The following is a 14,488-nucleotide window of genomic DNA, read 5'->3' as shown; positions in this document are numbered from 1 at the left end:
TTTTTAAATAAACAATATTGAACACACCTGGTGTCACACTCTAATCAGCTAATTAACTCAATACACCTGCAAAGGCCTTTAAATGGTCTCTCAGTCTAGTTCTGTAGGCTACATGTAACTCATGTCAAAATTGAGCTGATAAGAAAAATAAATATAATTTGTAATAATTATATTCTCATTCAAAATGCTGAAATAGGTAACAATGTGCTGCAAAAGTCGTTCTGCTGTGTAATGAACATTTAAAATAATTAAATGATATATAATAAGATATAATATATCTTGATATAATAAAAGCACGAGTTTCAAAGATCACGAGTGAATCTAAGTAGATAAAAAGGCAAATATAAAATGCTAAATGGTCCATAGCATGTATCCTGACATACTGATGATACATACAGAAAGAGAGTAGCTACGGTGCACTACAAAGCGCTACAGGTTACAGTTAGTGGGGAGCCAGCCAGGAGCTTCTCAAAAAAAAAAAAAAATTTAAAGACACAAGAGACCAGAAGGATAACTTTAATATTTGAAGTAGTGCAAATAGTGTCAATATTGAGGTAGTTGAGCTTGAAAACATCATAATTGAAAATTCTGTTATAATTAGTGGACTCACAAACACAGAACTTGATGAAGACTTGACTAATTTTCTAAACAAGTATGGTCATATCCATAGACACCTTTCCATAGATGATCCCAAATCGCCTTACCATAGAGGAAGTCATAGCAGAGTACAACAGTTGTTCTGCATTAGTGGCTCTTAAACCCTTGTTGCCTTACACTTTCAAGAGCCCACACAACATTGCTTACCTCATAAGAAGTCTGTCAAGTGTCTATACAGCAGCAGTAACTGAGAATGCAACAAACCTTTACTTTGCAGAACTGAAGAGAATAGCAAAGCTCAGTGGCAGATCTTTTGATGATCTCTTGAATGAGCAGCTACACTCAAGTGCGTTGCTGACAATCTAACTTATTCAAAGGATCTTGAGTCGTCCAATACAACTGAAATTGTCAAGCAGTTAAGTTCAAAAGCCCTACCTGCTGCTTACCTTGATATCCTGGACTCCGCTTTCGATACCGTAGAGGATGGTGATGACCTTTTCGCTAAGTTTCTGAATACACTGCAAAACACAGGTGAAAAGCCTTCTTTGTACTTGCAACGGTTGCACACTAACCTTCTCAAGGTGATGGAAAGAGGTGGTATTCCTGCTGATGAAGCTACTCTTACAGTTGCACAGGAGAACAAACACTTTTCCAAAGAAAGCTACTTGAGACAGCACCTAAGCTCACAGAGACAAAAAGCCAGTTCCCATATTATTCAATTCAAGTTTATTTGTATAGCGCTTTTTACAATACAAATCGTTACAAAGCAACTTTACAGAAAATTATGTTTCTACAATATTTAGTAATAGCTTATAAGTGGTGACTGTCAGTTTGTGCACGTATGACAGGATTTTTAGAAAAATTAATACAAGACATAGTCAGCCAGACGATGAACATTATTGATATTATTAATAATTATTATTTGATGCAGTCACACTTGTAGCAATATTTGTTAGTTCTGTTTGTTGATTCAGGGCTAGCATCATCTGAGGTTCTCTGAGAGTCAGCATCATCTCTTCTCAGGTGTTCTGGATCCAGACTGGAGCTTGTGTAAATCCTAGTTACCACGGGATGTAAATACCGTGGCAAAACATAGAAACAAATAGAGACATCATTAGCAACCCCTTAGGGCCTTATAGGTAAGTAATGATAATTTGTAACTGATACGGAACTTAATAGGTAGCCAGTGCAGAGACTGTAAAATTGGGGTAATATGATCATATTTTCTTGACCTGGTAAGGACTCTAGCTGCTGCATTTTGGACTACCTGTAGCTTGTTTATTGAAGATGCTGGACAACCACCTAGAAGTGCATTACAATAGTCCAGTCTACAGGTCATAAATGCATGAACTAGAAGAGGATTGTCACTGCTAATCCTCTTGATCTAGATCAAAACGAAATGTCAGAAGAAGCTAAGGTCGCTGAATTAAAAAAACAAGTTGCCAAACTCCAGAATTAGCTTGCTAAGCAAAAGACTAAACAGACTGGAAGAAGTGTTTTGCCTTCGACTGATCCTGTTCTTGAGCTGAAGCAACAAGTCACAGAGCTCCAGAGTCAGATGACAAAGCTCAGAGTTTAAAAGAACGCAGAGCCAAAGAACGATCCAATGTGGTGAGGATGGGCATGTTGCTTCAATATTGGAGAATGATCCAAACCTGTTTCTAGTGACCGATAAGAAGAAAGCAATTTAAAGAGTGCCAAGCCCTATGGGATAGTTAATATAGTCCAAGTGCCTCAGGAGCTTTAAACACTGTACAGTCCTTGTAGCAAGATGTACGAGGACTGTCACTTGTCAAACTAGTCTCAAAAAGTCAGTGAATATGAGCGATTTGAAGTCACATGGAAAATGGCATCCAGTTGGCCTAACCAAAGGATTAATCGGCAGAAAGTGCACTTCTCAAGTGAACATCGAAGGGAACCCTTGTCCTTGTCTACTCGACACAGGGTCTCAAGTGACAACCATTTCCCAGTCTTTTTATGAGCAAAATTTGCCTGGATTAAGTATAACTTCTTTGGATAACCTGCTGGAGATAGAAGCAGCAAACGGTCAAGCAGTACCCTACCTGGGTTATGTCAAGGTCGCATTCCCCAGAGACTTCCTTGGGTCTGCTTTGGTGATACCAGAAACTGGTGGCACTGCTCAGCCAAAGGTGCTAATAGGCACAAACACTTTGGATCTTGCATATGACCAGTACCTTGAAACCAACCATTCAGTTTGTCAAGCTGTTTCATTTGGCTACAGAGCCGTGATTCAGACCATCGAACACAGATGCCAGCAGAAAGTAAACAGCAGCATAGGAATCGTTAGGCTCCCTGATTTTACTCCTACTGCCGTTCCTGGTCAAAATATCGTTCTGGAAGGAGTGGTGAGTGTAAAGGTTCCAGTGGTACTAAAGAATGAAACAGATCATGGCATTATCATCCCTGTCAAGAGCGTGATTGGCGTGATTGCAGACATTCATGCTTTGCAAAAAGTAATGTCACAAAACGTCGCAAAATCTGTTTGCTCCATGTCCAGTGTCTATGCAAAATCTGACAAAGAGCACTGTTTTGACTTTGCAGATTCCTGTCTACCAGAGGAGTGGAGGAAGAGAATCACTCAGAAACTGTTTGCCATGCCCGAAGTATTTGCATTGCACGACATGGATGTGGGTCAAACAGACAAAGTGAAACACAATATAAAGTTACATGACGAAACCCCCTTCAAGCATAAAGCAAGACCGAGGCTGCGTCCAAAATCGCATACTGCGTACTACATTTGAATTTAAACATACTACTCGACCGTTAGAAAAGTACGTTCTATATAGTATGAATGTGGGTAGTATGAATGGAATTCGGACGTACTACATCCGCCATGTTGACATTGTCATGTGACATACGCCGTCACAACAAATGACGTAAATTTACATAAATTTAAAGAGCCCAATCTACTGAGCGAACATCTGTGATGTTTTTCGTTATTCTTACCGCTTTCGCGTTTTTACATCGTTTGAATTAACAATTCAAAGCAGGCGTCGTCAGCTGTTCGCAGATCACGCCTTCGTTGACAGCTTGTAAATCCTTTACTAAATATAAATTTAGCTTTTCATTTTCTACCTCAGAATAACAACAGCTACATCTGTGAACAAAATGACAGCCTGATTTTATGTAAGGATATAAAGTAATTTATTGTAATAAATGAATACAAATACATTATAGAAATATACACAGAAGCACACACATATATATATTCGGGACGGGGGGGGTGTTCTGCGGTCTTGGGTGACGGGATGGGGGGCTTATGATATTAGACTTCGTAGCCTATAATAAAAGATAATGAATTTCAAACATTAACTAAACACTATTTTTATTCAAAGATCAACCGTCTGTCATTACTCTTTAGTCTGCCACAAGAAACAACAACATTAAAATCATTAACTCAAATGACATTGTAAAAAAAAAAAAAAAGACTATTGTAACAGTGCGTAAATCAGACCTTTCTGTAATCTAACGCTAATAAGCTTAAACGAAAATAACGAAATAATTGTGTAGCAAAGTATTTTTTGTACACAGTGCTGCTGCGAACTGTCACTCCTCTAGCGTGCATCACTGTCCTCCTCGCAGCTGCAGCAACTTGTGCTCTCTTCATCAAGTTTTAAAACAAAAAGGGGACAAAAAGGTCGTATTGTCTTTGTGCATATAGATTAATTAGATCAATTAATATCTAAATTCGTGCCTAGCCGCCTATGGTATTTTTTTTTAACTTAGAAAAAAGATGCTGCAGCCAATGAGCAGCCGGCGGAGGCTGGTTGCAGGACAACTCAACCTCCGCAGACAGTTTTTAATGTTTATCAGACAATAACTACTCAAGATTTTGCTTTAGTATAATTTTTAGGGACAATTAGGGCCAGATTCGGCATTCGGGACAACAGTTTAGATTTCGGGACTGCCCGAACTGTACCGGCACGCTAAAAGCACGTTGTAGGCTCACAGAGAGGTAGCGGTATGCTCAAGAGCTATATTTGGAAGTGGCGGTACTGAGTGCCGGTGCATACCGGCCCACTTAAAGCACTGGTTATTGTATTTAATCTGTGTTATTTTAATTTGTTTTTTTATTTATTTTTTTTTTTTTTTTTTTTTACCTAAAATTGATGTGTCTGCATCGTCTGCACTCGAGCATTTCAGTGGGCTTAAATAGATCACTCTTTACAAAGGAATTAGTTCCCAAACAACTGACAATTTTGACCTAAATATGATTTTTCAGTTACAATAATTAATCCAAAATTTCAACATTAGTAACTTTTATCAACATCAGTAGCACGCGCGCTCACAAGATCACCCGGTTCTTACTTCTGTAGACTCACACTAAACGGTTCATTTGAATCAGTGAGTGGTCGACTCCAGAACAGCTGCAATCCATAGACAGTAGGCTGCAATCGGATCATTCTAATTCGTAAACGAATCGTTTGGTGCGATTTGCGATCCGTTTTAAGTTTATTTTAAAAAAGACTCAGTTCGTTTATGATGAATCAGACACCGCTTCTGCGTGTCGGAGCACGTGATATATTATAGGGAGTAACTTATGGTTTGGAATGTAGTGAAGTAAAAGTAAAAGTTACTCAAAATAAAACTACTCCAGTAAAGTACAGATACTTGAAAAATGTACTTAAGTACAGTAACGAAGTAAAGCTACTCCGTTACTGTCCACCACTGGTGTCTGTGAAAATAAAGCGAAAGCGACGCTGTTGTCCATATTAGGAATTTCCCTGACACAAATATATTACACTCATAACCGGGAATTTATATTACAGTTATTTGAAAATCTAGCAGCATATCACATAACATATCATACCAACATATTTACAACAAGTTTAATTTTACAATATGTATTACTTTATCCCTGGGGTAAATTTTAGATTTCCACTGTTTTTCACTCATTTTTGATACCCAAATTTAAAGTCCTCATCTGCACATACAGTTACTGAACTGAAGCTCCTGAAGTTCATTTTCCTGACATTATTGTAAAAACGTCTTAAGAAATTCCCTTTTGGTGTTGCTTTAAGCTCTATTATACTACTTCAAAAGTTATTTGCCATTAAGCACTTTGCAACTGACAAAATAGCAACTGGAAATACCTGGAAATTAATATTATAATAAAAAAAAAACAGCATAAATCAGTGAGGATCCTAACATAAATACATGTAAAGAGTGTGTGTAGTTAAGATTAATTTTAATTTATATACTTACTGAATTATGGTTTCCAGTGAGTAGGGTTTCAGTGTATGAGACCAAGTGTGTTCATCAGTCCCTGAAACATCAGAACAGGATTTAAACATTACTGATGATTTATGATCAAGCTGAGGCACTTATTAAGAATAGTTTGACATGCAAGTTATCCAACAACTACAATATCAACACCAGTAAAGTGTAAATTAACTTGTTTCAATTACTTAATTTTGTAACTTTATCTCATTAAATTACTTAACGAGCCGTCTGTAGAAAGCAGCCTTAACAAGCTGAGGCACAGCCTCTGATCAATCATGATTAAACATTTTTAAAAAACTCAATTTACAAAATAGTCTCATCAGTTTACAATGTGTAAAACTTTAACAAGTCTGTCATTTACTTGGATTATGTTAAACAAGTACACTGTCATGTAGAGAAAAGCCGAAAGGCCTGGGAGAAGTTAGGAAGGCTCAGTACACGGGAGTGATTTTCAAAATTCCAGTTGTGATTTATTTTAGAAGCTGCATTTTCAAGAAGCAGTCCATGTGGTGCACAAAAATAAACAAAGAAACAAAAAAAAAAACAAAAAAAAAAACACAAAACACTTAAATGCAACATACACTGGTGCTAAAAAAATCAAAAACAAAATGCTGTGAGCAGCAAAAACTGGCACTAAACAATGCCTAGTGGTACATCCACATAATAATCAGCATGTCTCACCTCAGACAAGTTCTTACATTGGCACAGAATTCACAGTATGCAACCTCCCTTTACTCTGATCAGACCATTGTTTAATTACACACATTTCCCGCCCAAACACTGGTGGATCAAACCATATTCACGGGGAGGAACATTTCTCAAAAACACACAATACAGACTTTCACAGCAAAGCATTAGCAGCTACATAACTAATATACATTCTCATAAACTCATTTTTTACATGAAGTAACCATAATACAAACATACATAACATGCATAACAAACACTCAAACATTAACACTCCATAGCACTCATGTCTCCCTCCATTTTGTAAAATGGTACGTTCCGGATATGCGCACTACCAGAACCCACCTCCAAACACTGGATTAGACATGCAAGATCTAACATGTGCTGTAAAATGTAAACTTACAAAATAAATAAATAATTCAAAACAAACAATGACTCTTGTATCCTTCATAACCTTAACACATTGAACAAATGATCTTGGTACCATCTATCAACATACACATTGTCAACACACAAAATATAGTAAAATTTAGGTTGGCACTCTAGTGATGATGTCATTGACCTGGACCATCATCACATACCCCCCCCCTCAAGACAGCCACTCTTCAAGAGAGGCGTGACAAAAAGTCTGCAATAACGTTCAATGTACCAGCCCTATATTGGACTTTGAACTTAAAAGGTTGGAGAGAAAGATACCACCGTGTAATTCTTGCATTACTGTCTCTCATTTTATTGATCCATTGCAAAGCCCTATGATCAGTCTCAAGAACAAAGTCTTTGCCAATCAAATAATATTTTAACGTGTCCAGGGCCCATTTAATGGCCAGAGCTACTTTTTCAATGGTCGAGTAGTTAGTCTCACGAGGAAACAACTTTCTACTAATGTACTGCACTGGGTGGCGATCTTGTCCTTCACCCTATAACAGTACTGCACCCAATCCCAGACCAGGGGTCTCATTTATAAAACTATGCGTAGGATCTTTACTAAAAGTTTACGTGCGCCCAAAAGCCAAAAATGGCGTACGCCAAAAAATATTCCGATTTATAAAACCGTGCGTACGCACACCTGTAAGCAATGTTCCCTTTATAAATCACAGATCACCCGCAGATGTGCGTACGTGAACCAGCCTCATATCCCGCCCTGTACACGCCCATTTTTAACCATAAATAGTCAATGCAAATCACCTCATGATTGCTGATCAGCATGTAAATGAGAGTGGAATCCCATATATACCTGGAAAACTGGCATGCGACCCGCCAATTAATTAATCCAAGAAAGTGAAAACGTGCATTTCTGTTAGCCTAATTTTAATAATGGCGACAGGTGAGAAAAGAGGAAAAAAACGTAATTTCTCAGATACTGAGATTGAAACACTTGTAGGGGAGGTGGAGGCTCGGAAAACTGTGTTATTTGGTGGCCACAGCAGTGGGGTCACTAATAAAAAGAAGCAGTGCGAGTGGCAAAGTATTGCTTCTGCCGTCAATTGTGTCAGTGGGACAGAACGGACAGTTGCAGAATTAAAGAAAAAATGGTCCGACCTGAAGGTATACACATTTTTTTTTTACCAACATATTACATTTGTGTTTTATTAGGCTATATACCTATATAAATAGCAATATTGATTTTCAAAAAGTTTTATTTACATGTGCTTACAGTATGCAAAATATGTGAAATAAAGATTCTCATTCATTCAAGGTGGAGGCAAAGAGAAAACGGTCCTCCCACCGCCAGAGCGTGGCTGCAACTGGTGGGGGCCCATGTACAGCTGATCTCACATCAGTGGACAGCAAAATCGCGGCTATAATTGGGGAGGTCAGCGTGTGTGGTATTGTGTCGGAAAAGGAGGGAGACACTGACGTGACTGAAACCACAGAGGAGCAAGGTTAAACCGATTTTTAATCATTAACGCTGTACATTTGAGTGTGTGGGGTGATAAATGGATAAATGTTGCCAATTGTTTGTCCTCCAGTCCTTCCGGAGTCTGAAGCTGTAAATGAACAGGAGGTTCAGGGTGAGGGGTTCTCAGATGCAGATGCACAGCGTCCGGCTCAAAGCAGTGCCCCTTCTGCGTCTGGCACGTCCAAAAGTGGTCGGGTACTCACTGACGCAGTCCTGCAGTTACAGCGAGAGACAATAAACGCTGTCAACAGGGTTGCAGATGAGCTACGGCAGATGAGAGAAGTGATGCAAGAAATTGCACAATCATTAAAAGATGCAGTTAAAACATGAACCTTGAGTTTTGTCTTTCTTTACAAACGCCGCATGACATCCTCACGGATTCTTGCACCTCGTTGATATCCCTCTTGTCGGCCAGGGGGCTGTGGCTCGGGGTCGTAATGCTGGGGTAGAGGGAGATCAGGAGGGAGAGGAATACCGTTTCTCAGTGCTATATTGTGCAAAACACCACACGCCCTGACAATCTTGCACACTTTTGCTGGATGGTATAAAAGTCTGCCACCCGAGGCATCCAGAGCACGCCATCTGCATTTCAGGATGCCGATGGCACGCTCCACAACTGCGCGGGCACGAGAGTGGACCTCGTTATAATGAGTTTCCTCTGCGCTCTGCGGGTTTAAAAATGGGGTGAGGAGCCAGCGTCTCAGGGGGTAGCCACTGTCGCCTGCAGGTTATAATTATATTAAAAACAAAATTGTTACAGTTTCTACTTTTTAATATTGTTAAACTCACCAAGAAGCCAGCCATCACGTACTGCGCCTGCATTTAGTCTGTTCCCTACACTGCTATGTGTCAAGATAAAGGAATCATGTGTTGAACCAGGCCAGCGTGCCACAATGTTTGTGAGGGTCATGTTGGAGTCACATATGATTTGCACATTAATAGAATGCACATGCTTTCTATTAACATAAGCAAATTCATTTTCAGATGGTGCCCTTATAGCAACATGAGTGCAGTCAATTGCGCCGATTACATTTGGGAAACCAGACATTGCTGCAAATTGCGTTTTAATTTCGGCCTGTTCTCGCACAGTGTAGGGGAACCTGATGTATCGACTAACCATATTAAGTATACCATTTAAAACGACAGATATTATGGCACTCAGGGACGGCTGTGATATACCAGACCTATAGGGTGAGATGATAGATTCCAATAGAATTATTTCATATACAAAAAGGTCTTAGAGACAAATTTGAGGATTACTTATTGTTTTTTTATATTATTAATTTACCTGTCTGCCAATTCCCGCTGGAAACAGCCGGTTGCCAAGAACCCCAGAGTGGTGAGGACTTGTATTTGGACTGGGATGGCATGGTTCCGGCGTGTTGCCCTCTCTAATACTGGACCCAATTCAGCACATAGATCCAAGAGCACAGCTCTAGGGAATCTAAATCGGCTTATTAGCCAGTCATCATCATGGGCCAGGAAATCATCATGGTCCCTGAAAACTCGTTCTCTCCTTATTCTGCCATTAGCGTAATCCTCCAACAGTGCCAGGAGTGCCACCATGAAGCATTACATACCCGGGTCACCGGAGAATTTATATGTTTCTAGCAAATAGACTGATCGTTAACACCTTGACAAAATCACTTAATTAATTTGTGGGCGAAAATTTAAGACGAAAATGTTATAGTGAACACATGCTTCTTGACGGTTTTGTAATGAACACCGTAATAGTTAGGACCGATGATGAGTAGCGATTGTGCTTCATGACTGTATTTGCAGACTTTGACATTTTATGATATAGGCTATGTACATTAAGGAAAATATTTCCTTTTTACACTGTGTTCTGCAGTTCTCTAATAAAAGGGTATTTCATGCTATTCTGTAGGCTATCACATGTATCGCGCCATGTCCTCCTGTGCTCCCGTTGTGGACAATGTGACTGTAAGGCAGCGCTGATTATTATTTTATTTTACTTTTAATACATTTTGAATTACGTTTGGATTTTACTAGATGTATATAGCCTAAAACAATCGGCACAAATAACACTGTTGGATTTAATCTTCATGATAATGTGGATATAACGTATGAAATGGAGTGAAAATTAAATGTCATTCATTCTTATAATCGTTCTTCTCACATTTATTTTCTACAATCTAACTTCAGTTCACGACCTCACCATCGGTGTCGCCAATTCCCTTTGTCTCCAGAATGTGCGTACGCACGGCTCAAAGTTTGCTTAAAGGTGCGCACATTCTCCCGTCAAGTTTGTTTTTTATAGATCACAACCTTTGCGTGGGAACTGGCGTACGTACGTTTCCAGCCCCGTTTTGTGCGTACGCACGCTTTATAAATGAGGCCCCAGATGCATCGGTTTGAACTACAAAAGGAAGGTCAAAGTTTGGGCTCTGTAGGACAGGGTCTTTGCACAGACAAGCCTTTAAATCTTGAAAAGCTTGCTCACACTCTGGGGTCCACTTAACCTTTAAGGGGCTACTCTTCCTTGTGAGATCAGTTAATGCTGCCGCTCTGTTGGCAAAATTTGGAACAAATCTTCTGTACCAACCCACCAAGCCCAGAAATGACCGAACACTTTTCTTCGTAGTTGGGGGTACACATGACAAAATAGCTTGCACCTTATCTACCTGAGGCTTGATTGATCCTCCTCCCACAACGTAGCCTAAATAAGAGACTTCATGCTTGGCAATCTGGCACTTTTTGGCATTGACCACCAAACCTGCGTGTTGGATCCTGTTGAACACTTCAGCCAGATGCTCCAGATGTTCTTCCCATGAATCGCTGAAAATAACAATATCATCTATGTAAGCTGCTGCAAAACTGTCCACTCCTCTCAGCACCTGGTCCACCAAGCGCTGAAAGGTTGCTGCTGCCCCCTGTAGGCCAAAGGGCATATATTTAAAATTATATAATCCCGAAGGAACACGGAAAGCAGTCAATTCTTTAGCCGCAGCAATCAATGGCACTTGCCAATATCCTTTGCACAAGTCGAGAGTTGTTAAAAACTTAGCTTTGCCCAGTCGTTTAATTAGCTCATCAACTCTAGGCATGGGGTATGGATCAAAAGCTGACACTGCATTAAGCTTTGAAAAGTCCACGCAAAACCTGAGTGAACCATCCTTTTTTGGTACAAGTACCACTGGACTACACCACTCGCTCCTGGATGGTTCTATGATATCTGACTCAAGCATCACCTTCACTTCCTCTTTCAAAGCAGGAATCAGGCGTGCAGGAACTCTACAATGAGTCTGTCTAATGGGCTCGGTCTGCTGAAGGTGAATATCATGCTGTAGAAGATCTGTTTTCCCAGGCTGATCACTGAAGAGATTCTCTGGAACTCGTTTCAGGAACTCTCTCTGCTGATTAGATGTAAGATAATCTACTGCTGGACAGGAAATCGACTTTTGATCAACTGGAAAGTATTGTTCATCCAGTTCCTCTTCTTCATCTACTCTTCTTGCCCACAGCTGCTCGGACCATGAGCCTTTTCTCTCATGCCAAGGTCTTAAAAGGTTAATATGAAAGACTTGCAACTTCTTCCTGCGATCTGGTAGAGAGATTTCATAATTAGTAGCACTTAGTTTGCTTAACACTTCATACGGCCCCTGCCACTTGGCCAGTAATGAACTGTCAGATGTAGGAAGAAGCAGTAGCACCTTCTGACCTGGACTTAATGTTCTCTTCCTGCTTGACTGATCATACCATTGTTTCTGTTGTTGTTGTGCATTGGCCATGTTGACTCTTACCAACTCTGCCATCGATTCCATCTTCTCCCTCATCTTAATGACATAAGACAAGATATTGGTTTGCTCACTTGCATAGTCTCCTTCCCAGGCCTCCTTTAAGACATCCAAAGGTCCACGAACCCGGCGTCTGTAGAGCAATTCGAAGGGTGAGTAGCCTGTGGACACTTGTGGAACTTCTCGATAGGCAAACATCAAATATGGCAGCCACTGGTCCCAATCTGCACCTGTATCAGACACAAACTTGCGCAACATTGCTTTCAATGTCTGATTGAACCTCTCTACCATACCGTCAGTGAGGATGATAGGGAGTGGTCATTATAGGATGTATACGCAACATTGAATACACTTGCTTAATTTGCCTGGACGTAAAGTTAGTTCCCTGGTCTGTGATGATCTCTTTGGGTAAACCTACCCATGAAAAGAGCTGAACAAGGGCATTAACAATTTGTCTCGTCTTTATGTTTTTAAGAGGAAAAACCTCTGGATATCTGGTAGCATAATCGGCAATAACCAGAATATACTGATTTCCTGTTCTACTCTTTTCTAAGGGACCCACTATATCCATAGCAATCCTAGAAAACGGGATGTCAATAATAGGGAGACTCACAAGAGGTGCTCTATCGCTCTTTCTAGCTGGACTCACCAGCTGACACTCTGGACAAGACTTACAAAAATCCATTACATCCATATACAGCCTGGGCCAATAAAATCTACTAGCAATTCTGGCTAGCGTTTTCTGCTGGCCTAAATGCCCGGCCCACGGTACCGAATGACCCAACTGCAATACTTTCAGTCTCATGGATTCAGGGACTACCAACCTTTCTCCTTCTGTGCTCTTCAGGTACAGCCTATCCTCTTTAACTACAAAATGATCTTTCTGCAACAAAGTTGACACAGGGCTTCCCTTGTCTACCTTCTCAAACAATGGTTTCAGGGTTTTATCTTGCCTTTGAAGCTCCACTATATCATGAGGGATGCATTCAATATCATCTGCATAAGGTTCAGGCAACTTTTCAACCATTTCTGTACCCTCAACTTTGTTCTGACGCCGCTCACGTCTAGATTTCCTCGATTTATGACCCTCACTAAAAGGTAAATCTTTCAGCAGCTGTTTACAGGTCATGTCATGCTTAGACTGGGCTCTTGTTACCACCCTAGCTTCAGCTATCTCACTGTCATTCTGCAAAAGATCTACAAGCACGGGCACATCTCTGCCCAAAATAACTGGATAGGGTGCCTGGTCCATTACCCCAACTGACAGATAATAAGCCTGACCACTTATTTCAATTAACAACTCAGTTTTTGGATATTCTTTTTCATCACCATGAATACACCGCACTCTCAATTTGTCTAGCATCAATGTGTTCCCTTCCCCCAGACATTCAGATCTTACTAATGTTTGACTTGAACCAGAGTCCACTAAAGCTTTAAAGAATTTAGCCCCAATCTTTACATCAATTACAGTGTCTGTATTTGACTCTACCTCATTTAATCCTAGAGAGGATCTCGGCACATAACAAAGGTGGGTATTAGAAACTTTCTGTAAAGGGCAATCTGCTTTCTTATGTCCTGGCTGGCCACATCCATGACAAATAATCACAGCTCTACCCCTATACTGATTAACTGTCCCCTGCTGTTTACCCATGTTAGTACCAGAACTAACCTGTGCTACACTGGAATTAGTACCAAGATTACTCAGACCACTACCCCAACCATCCCCAGACTTACCGGTTGAGCTGTTGTTATGGGTTCGCCATCGTCTTGGTTGATACACAGATCGTCTTGCGGCCACAAAGGACTCTGCCATCTCTGCTGCTCGTTTAGAAGAGGTGGGGTTATAATGTCTCACCCATGTTCTGGTCTCTGGGTTGAGTAATTTGAGGAACTGTTCTAGAACAATCTGGTCACCAATCTCCTCCTTTGATCGACTCTTAGGATTCATCCATTTCTCATACAAGTCTCTTAGTCTTACTTGCAACTCTCTTGGAGTCTCATCTTCTGGAGCACTGTAAGCTCTGAAGCGCTGTCTGTACATTTCCACATTTATTTCGAACTTGTCAAGAACAGCCTGTTTGACCAAGCCATAGTTTAGAGAGTCATCAGGCTCCATGGCCACATAAGCTGCTCTCGCTTTGCCAGATAAGAGAGGTAATAAATGCAACACCCAGTCTTGCCTTGGCCATCTGCACGCTTGAGCAATACGTTCAAAAGTTGTTAGATAGTGCTCTATGTCCTCATCCTGGGCCCAAGGAAGCATTCTCGGAGTCTGGAAACATGGCACTGAAGGTCCTTGTCC

Source organism: Carassius carassius, chromosome 13 (assembly GCF_963082965.1).
Source record: "Carassius carassius chromosome 13, fCarCar2.1, whole genome shotgun sequence".
Classification (NCBI taxonomy): Eukaryota; Metazoa; Chordata; class Actinopteri; order Cypriniformes; family Cyprinidae; genus Carassius; species Carassius carassius.
Note: the sequence above shows the minus strand (reverse complement) of the source record.